This window comes from Bubalus bubalis, chromosome 2, assembly GCF_019923935.1.
Source record: "Bubalus bubalis isolate 160015118507 breed Murrah chromosome 2, NDDB_SH_1, whole genome shotgun sequence".
NCBI lineage: Eukaryota > Metazoa > Chordata > Mammalia > Artiodactyla > Bovidae > Bubalus > Bubalus bubalis.
The window spans coordinates 85,972,670-85,981,657 of NC_059158.1; positions in this window are offsets into that span (position 1 = coordinate 85,972,670).

Consider the following 8,988-nt stretch of genomic DNA (forward strand, 5'->3'; position numbering starts at 1 on the left):
ATCTTGATTCCAGCTCGTGCTTCATCCAACCCAGCAGAAAGGAGAAGAAATGCCAAAATCAAGGGCGATATGAGTCTGTATATGTTTTACTTTTCATCTTCACAATAATAATAATGGTGCCATAGTCAAGTTTTTTTAAGATGCCAATGTATTAAGGCATGGAAAACCATTAGAACAGTGGCTGGGATGCAAATATCAATAGATGTTAGCTATTATTATTACCTTTCTTTCTAAAATGTGCTTTCAAATACTGATCATAGTACTTCTCGAGCAAATCCAGAAATAAAGATTACTTCACAAATTTCTACTGTATACCAGATTCCACTCACTATGGGGCTTGCCAAAAAAGGCAGATTTCTGTTATAATCACAAAAGTTACCTAGTATATAGTAACTTTTTAAAGGCAATAGGACAGTCCACCAGGGACAGGAACTATATGAGAAACAAACTAAGAGCCTCATCACTACAAAGTTAGGAGACATATTTTAAGACACTAGAAGATAAAAGAATCTTCCATCTACTAAGCTCTCATTCTGTTCAAATTGCTGTTTGATGTAATTTCTCCTCTGAAGTCAAGGGGATTAAGTTGATGGATTTATCTCTGAAGTTCTTTAAGAGATGAATGACAATTTCATCATCAAACCTTTGAAGGAAGATTAACCACCAGTTCAAGTTGAGAAAGTGCTTTTCCTCCCCCATTTAATAACAATAAAACTTGTTTATTGCTCTCTTTCTACATGCTAGGCTGCTAAATACTTTACAGGCGTTGTCTAAATTCAGCTTCCCAACAATGCTGTAAAGTGTGGTACTCTCTCTTCCTTTCATCACTTTACAGATGAGGAATCTGAATCTTGGAGAGATTAATCTGTCCAAGGTCACTCAGCAAAGAAAACCAGACTCAAGTCTGTCTAATTTCAGGGACTACACAGAACTACATGTCCAAGGAATTTACTACTCACTGGGATTGCTTCGACATTTTCTGAATTTTTTAAATTGTTTTAAATAAGAGGTAATTTAAAATAAATCATTCATGCTGTTGACATCTCAGACAGAGCTAACACTGCCACAGAGAGCATGAGTGTGGCAACCAGGCTTGTGTAAATTAGGTTAGTTCTTCATTTTGCAAATAAAAGGCATATGGGTAATCTCTCCTAGAAATTCGGAAAGGATACTTCAGGTCCCATGTTATTCCGTCAAGTACTTCGACTGCTTAAATATGTTCACAGTTGGCACAATTGAATCATGTTGCCTGTGTTTGTTGGTGCCTACTATGTTAAGGTCATTTCTTTAAGCTAATGCATTAGCAGAGGCACAGCTCAGTCCTTTTGTTAATAATGCTTCTGTATAAAGTGTTTCTGTTAGCTCACATAGCCAGACTATATGAGTTCATGGGACCTACCTATTCTTGTTAATATGATATTGTATAAGAGTTATTAAGTAGTCTTTCTAAATGTGCCTTCTGTCTCTTCAAAGAACTCCTCTGTGGCTGCTACTGTTTAGTCACTAAGTCGTGGCCAACTCTTTGTGACCCCATAGACAGTAGCCTGGCAAACAGAGGCTCATCTGTCCATGGGATTTCCCAGGCAAGAATACTGGTGTGGGTTGCCATTTCCTTTTCCAGGGGATCTGTCCAACCCAGGGATCGAACCCTCATCTCCTGAATCAGCAGGCGGATTCTTTATCACTGAGCCACTTGGGAAGCTGTAAGAGTTATTAAATAGTCTTTCAGCTTCCCAAGTGTGCCTTCTGTCTAAATGTGCCTTCTGTCTCTTCAAATAGCTCCTTTTGAAATTGCTTCTCTAACACATCACTAGGACCTATAATAGCCATGTGTTTATGTGTACACTAAAATATTTCTCTGAAGATACTCTCATGCTTAACACAATCACTGCATCCTCAACACCAAAAACTACATTTCAAGAACATAGAAGGCCATCAGGCCATGACCTCCTACTGCTCAAGCCTTGTCCATCATGGAATAGAGTTGACACTCTATGCTCTAGTATACTATTACTCGATTTAGACCAAGTTACTTGACAAACAAACATAAAATATTTCATGTGTCCATGTCTTCACATCAGCCAGAGCCTGCCACTTCCCTGTCTCAATCCATCCAGTGGCTTCACCTCATCAGCCCAAGTCCTTGCAGTCCCCACAAAGTGATGCTTCCTTAGCCACACCCTCCACTCACCCGCTCCCCGGCTCTGGTAACTGTCTGACCTGGATCTTACCACTTTCCTCTCAGCTTAATCTGTCTTAGCAACACTGGCTTCCTGCCCTGACATGTTCCACCTCAGGGCATCCTAGTCAGCTCAGGCTACCATAACAAAGTATTGCAGACTGAGTGGGTTAAATAACAGGAAATTATTTTCTCAAAGTTCTGGAGAATCAAAATCCAAAATCAAGGTTCTAGCAGCATTGGTTTCTGGTAAGAGCTCTCTTCTTAACTTGCAGATGGCTGTCTTCTCATTGGGTCCTCACATGACCTGTCTTCTGGGTATGCAGACTCCTGATATCTTTCCTTCTTCTTATAAGAAGTGATTCACAATGTTGTACTCAGAAACCAACATAATATTGTAAAGCAATTATCCTCCAATTAAAAAAAAAAAGGTTAGTCCTATTGGATTAGGACCCCACCCTTATGTCCTCCTTTAAAGCGAAAGCAAAGTCACTCAGATGTGTCCGACTCTGTGCAACGCCATAGACGGCAGCCCACCAGGCTCCACCGTCCCTAGGATTCTCTAGGCAAGAACACTGGAGTGGGTTGCCATTTCCTTCTCCTGTCCTCCTTTAATTACCTCCTTATAAGTCCCTATGTCCAAATATAGACACATTGGTGATGAGTCTTATTTCAAGACTCCATAATAGTTTTCTCTCATTCTTTAGGTCATAAATTGTTCAAAAGCAACATTGATATTAGCAAACAATGACTTGTAAAATGTGAATTGAGGGATATATGAAAGGTCTTATCCATACAACCAAAATATTTCTTCTATATAGAGGCAGCATTAGATCTCATCTTGGGATAATTGTTGTTTTTCACTATTCCCCTTAAAAAAATTATCCTGAGGTGGTAATCCATAATGTTATCAGTAGTTCTATAAGAGATTAATATTTCTAATGATGCCCCTCACTGATAGAAAGAGGTTCATAATTTTCATCTTGGAGGCTTGGAGAGAGCAGAGGAAAATGGAAGAGGTTCTTAAAAAGCAGAAATAAAAGGAAATGTTTACTTGCTCCTTTGTGTCCGACTCTTTGCAACCCCATGGACTGTAGCCTGTCAGGCTCCTCTGTCCACGGGATTTTCCAGGCAAGAATACTGGAGTATGTAGCCATTCCCTTCTCCAAGAGATCTTCCCAACCCAGGGATCGAAGCTGGGTCTCCATGTCTCCTGCATTGCAGGCAGATTCTTGACTGCTGACCCACTGGGAAAGCCCCCATAGGAAGCATTACGTACTGAAAAGTCAAGTACAAATTTTGCTTGTTTCTCACTTGTGCCTCCACTCAATATCTTAAATCATTCATGACTGGGGCTTTCTCCATCTAAGAAGTGTAACAGTCCTTTTTGCTTTTCTAATAGGCTTTTCAATTAAAAAACAAGCCTGCCCATTTGATAAGGCCTTTGTTTCCCAAGATCGCTATGTTTAGTTTTTCTTCTAGGACAGGTCTCAAATGGTATTTTTTTTTAATCTTCAAAGACCACCCTTCCCCACCAGTCTACTGAAAAGAATTTAAAACTTTGTGACATTCACCAAACCTATCAACTCAGAAAAGAAAAATCTCCCCTTGGTGCTGAGAAATGCAAACAATGTAGCTTGTGGTTCCTAGAAAAGTAAAAGACTGGAGGAAATTACATGGAGAGACTTGAGAGTTAGCTTGCCCCTCTGGAGACCCTCCATCAAGGAGCAAAAGAAATAGCTCTCATTAGTCAGTTTCGCTCTATGACAGGTACTGTTCTAAGAGTTCTACTGAGAAGTGTGACGCTTGGAACGTGAGTAAAATGCAGCTTACTTTTATTTTTCATCTTCTGGTTAAACTTTATTCACCGAGTAATTCAACAGTGACTTTGGATGGTGTTTGGCAGAGCCTTCCTTCATGAGGTCACTCTCAGATAATAGGTCGATAAAAGGTCAGCTTTTGTTATGAAAACGGTCTCAATTCTAAAATTACAATTCCCAACCAACTTCAGGTCGGAAGGCAATGGGAAAACGGCTTGAACTTCGTACCCTTTATCCTTCCCCATGATCTACAAGGCGTGGCTCCCTACTTTGTTCGCTGTCCAAGCCTGTTCTATGCCCCAAACACCACACTGCCTAAGCAACACTGGCTTCCACACTGTTCCTTGAGCTTACAATCATGCTTCCACCTAAAGGATTTTGCACTGGCAAAGTCATATAGCCCATTTTACCATTTCCTAAATGTCTTTGCTTACATGTCATTCTGAACGAGAAACATTCCCTTAACACTATTATTATTTACCATCTTATTCTCCAGTCTTTTTCTTCATTGTACTTTTTTACTTGATAGACCGAATACTTACATGTTTATTAACATGTTTCCCTTAGTTGGATATGTTACACAGGTTCAGGACCTTGATCTGTTTTCTCACAGCTGTTCTTCTCATTACCATCTGAGAACTCTGAACAGTACCTGACCCAATATTAGGTGCTCAGTGTACATTTTGGGGGGCTTCACAGGTGACTCAGTGGGTAAAAATCTGCCTGCAATGCAGGAGATGTGGGTTCTATCTCTGGCTCAGGAAGATCCCTTGGAGAAGGGCATGGCAACCCACTCCAATTTTCTTGCCTGGGAAATCTCATGGATAGAGGAGCCTGGCAAGATACATACAGTCCATCAGGCTGCAAAGAGTGAGACACAACTGAAGTGACAGCATACACATACACACCCACACATTTTTTTAATTTCAGGGTAAGACTACCCCATGAGTATAAACTGTAGAATAAAGCATCTCTAAAGCAGCTCAAAGGGAGGAGTCTTGATATTTTATTTTAAAATGTGGCTGCTGCTAAGTCGCTTCATTCATGTCCGACTCTGTGCGACCCCATAGACGGCAGCCCACCAGGCTCCCCCATCCCTGGGATTCTCCAGGCAAGAACACTGGAGTGGGTTGCCATTTCCTTCTCCAATGCATGAAAGTGAAGAGTGAAAGTGAAGTCGCTCAGTCGTGTCCGACTCTCAGCGACCCCATGGACTGCAGCCTTCCAGGCTCCTCCATCCATGGGATTTTCCAGGCAAGAGTACTGGAGTGGGGTGCCATTGCCTTCTACAAAATGTAGCTAGGAGTTTATTAATAAAAGAGTAATTATTCAGATTACTCCAAGTTTGCTTACTCTATGGCTACCATTAAAAATTAATATTCTAAACATTTTATTAAAATGAGCAGTGTTCCTTCTAAGCAGCCTTTCCTGCTTTGACAATGTTTTCACTTGGGAGACAAAACATGGAAATGAACCCGAGTCTTACTAAATTAGTATAATTGCATGTATAATTTTATAATTATTTGATAATGTTATAAATAAGCTTTTTCTTAGAAAAATTATTAATTTCATTTTAATATAACCAATATAACTTTCTTTCAACAAGGTCTGAACTCTTTAATTCTAGATTTTTTTTAATTCTCCTATTTAAACATTATAGAAAGTGTCTATTTTTGTCTTCATGGCTAGATTAGTGTTTGCTGGGTTATGCTTCTGTTTCTCTGCTTCCACTGTTGCATTTAACAAAAATATTTAGGATCACACAGTAATGACTTCTTAGGGTAATGTTGCTTTACAAATGTGGTGTCTTAATAGAACTTGGAGTTTGTAGCATTATGCAAGCTAAATTGTTCTTGCACTGTAAAATGCATTTGATTCTTCTCCTCTTATAAATTCCATGTATCTCCTTTCAATATCTGCTTTCCAGGAGTCTATGCAAGATTGATGGAGACATTAAATTCAAAAACTAAAAGAGAAAAAAATGTAATGTGAGTCTTCAGTTGACTTTAAAGGAGATATATTGCTTAATAGAAACATTCAGGGAACAATGATAGTGGGCAGTAAATCCTAGATTAATTACATTTACTCAATGTGCTATAGAGCTAATTCATATAGCCAAACTTTTTTACAAAGCACTATCATTTCATGATTTTTTACACTGGACTGTAAATATACAAGCATTACTGTTAAAAGACAGGATTTTGCCCCTTATTACTGAAAGCAAAATTACTCTGCTCTATTGCAAACCTAGTAGATGTCTATCCCTGCTGCTGCTGCTAAGTCGCTTCAGTTGTGTCCGACTCTGTGCGACCCCATAGATGGCAGCCCACCAGGCCCCCCCGTCCCTGGGATTCTCCAGGCAAAAACACTGGAGTGGGTTGCCATTTCCTTCTCCAATGCATGAAAGTGAAAAGTCAAAGTGAAGTCGCTCAGTCGTGTCCGACTCTCAGCGACCCCATGGACTGCAGCCCACCAGGCTCCTCCGTCCATGGGATTTTTCCAGGCAAAAGTACCCCTACATCTTTTATTAATTGATTTCTCAAAAATCTGTCCTTCATATTTTATTGTGCAGTCAACAGTAAACCTCATATTTTGAAAGATTTGAAACTGCTAAGTAACAAATCTGTGAATTCACAATGATATTCTAAATGATTCAGGAAATGTCATTTTAAGTGGTAAAATCAATATGTATTTTGGTTCATTATCGAAATACATAATGACTATTTCTAGCGTCTCCTCAGATTTTCTGTTTAACCATTTTGTATTGTGATGCCTGGCCTGAAGCAATTCTATTTTTAGTTCTAATGGAACAATCTTAAATTGCTTATTTTCTGTTTACTAAAGTCATCCTGTTTGTTACCATGGAAACTATGACAACCGCTCCAACTAGCTATTTTATTAAATGAATTGAAGATGTAGCTGAAGACTGTGAAGGTGCAGCATCTCATTCTTAAAACGTGTTTTCCAACAACTGCAAAACTATGGCCAATCTGTAGAAAAAATGAAATTAATTATGAATAAGATCTTCTACATTTCAAATTAGGGAGGCTTATCCACATTTGAAAAATCTGAATATAACTAGCACATAGTCTTCCCCAACCTACAAAGGGTATGTCTTTTAAAAGTGTATCTGTAAATCTATTCCTTGGAAATTGGAGCACATTAACCCATTTATGAAATAATTTCATAAATAATAATTAGGTCTCCAGGGCCACCCTCAAAAGCCCTTTGACCTGTAATGTCTCAATCGATAGCAATATTAGCAATAGCCTTTGTTCTCAGTTCTGGCAGCAGGAGACAAGTTTCAGAAATGTGAAGAAAGGGAAGAGTTTTCTCATACCCCGGTGCCCCTGTCTCCAGCCTCTTGGGGTCCTCTTATTACCAACTCTCCTGGGTTGATCCTCAACAGGGTCCTCCTGCCCAGTATCCTTCAAGTCAATAAAAGAAGACTGAGGTTCAGTTCAGAAGCAAAGGAAAACTTATTCTTTGATCTAAGAATGGAGAGGTGCAATCACCTGCTCTAGAGTCCAAGCTCTACTCGCTTCAAACATTGTGGCTGGGACCTCTTTATAGGGAGAAGGGTGGAGTTCTGGTGAGTGGGGCGGGGCTATGCTACTCCCCGCTGCAGATCGTAGTGCTAGGGATACAGTGACTCGCACAGGCCTAGGGAGTTGCGGTGTTAGGCGCAGCCATTTTGCACTAGCAGCTCCGGTCTGAAGTGCTGAGTGCAAGGCCTCTGCCTGAGGCATCCTACTAGCAAGTGAATCTAAATTAAGCATGAAAGAGCTTAGACTTTATCTAAACACCTAGATTCCATCTAATTTTTCCTGTGGACCCTGTGGGCTTTGCCAAGACACTCTCACTTTAGCACATCTTTCTTCAGAGTTTAACTTCCCTTCAAGTTTCACTTGGTGAAAAGGGCTTCTCTGGTGGCTCAGACGGTAAAGCATCTGCCTACAACGTAGGAGATCAGGGTTCAATCCCTGAGTCAGGAAGATCTGGAGAAGGAAATGGCAACCCACTCCAGTATACTGGCCTGGAAAATCCCATGAATGGAGGAGCCTGGTAGGCTACAGTCCATGGGGTTGCAAAGAGTTGGACACGACTGAGTAAGTTCACTTCAAGTTTCACACTTCGATCCTGCTTCTACATTGAACCATCATTCTCCCCAAGAGTCAAGATGTTCCCAAATAATTGTTTTAAAAAGAGGGAAAGCAATCAAAATACTCTATTGTCTGAATGACTGAACTCTTCCTGAAGTTTTTGCATTTTAAAACATTCAATATTTTTTTTACCCAAAACAAATCCCTAACACATAAGATTTCCATAACCACAACTAAAGAAAATATTCAGAGGGTAAATGTGTGAGGAAACTGCTCTCAGGATATACTCAGATTTAGAAATCAGGCCAAGAAATCAGGCAGAAGTCAGTTGAAATGAAAAGTCAGCTTCTTTACTGTCTTCCCTAATTCTTGGATCTTGGGTTTTCTGCTCAAGGATGGATAGCAGTGGTTAGTTGTAAATTGAGTCATCTTTTTGTTCATTTAATTTCCAGGAGATTTTAATAAAATGTATCTTTTAGCCCTATAATTGTGCTTTTAAAAGAATGTCATCTTCTTGGCTAAAGAGATCAAATTAACACAATAATATAGACAAACATTTTGTTCTTATTTTCTAACAGAATACAAACCAAACAAAATCATTGTGATTTGATCATTGTGAATTTTACACAAAAAAGGAAAGAATTATTCAGTTCAGTTCAGTTCAGTCACTCAGTCGTGTCCCACTCTTTGCAACCCCATGAATTGCAGCATGCCAGTCCTCCCTATCCATCACCAACTCCCGGAGTTCACTCAAACTCATGTCCATTGAGTCAGTGATGCCATCCAGCCATCTCATCCTCTGTTGTCCCCTTCTCCTTCTGCCCCTAATCCCTCCCAGCATCAGAATCTTTTCCAATGAGTCATTGCTTTGCATGAGGTGGCCAAA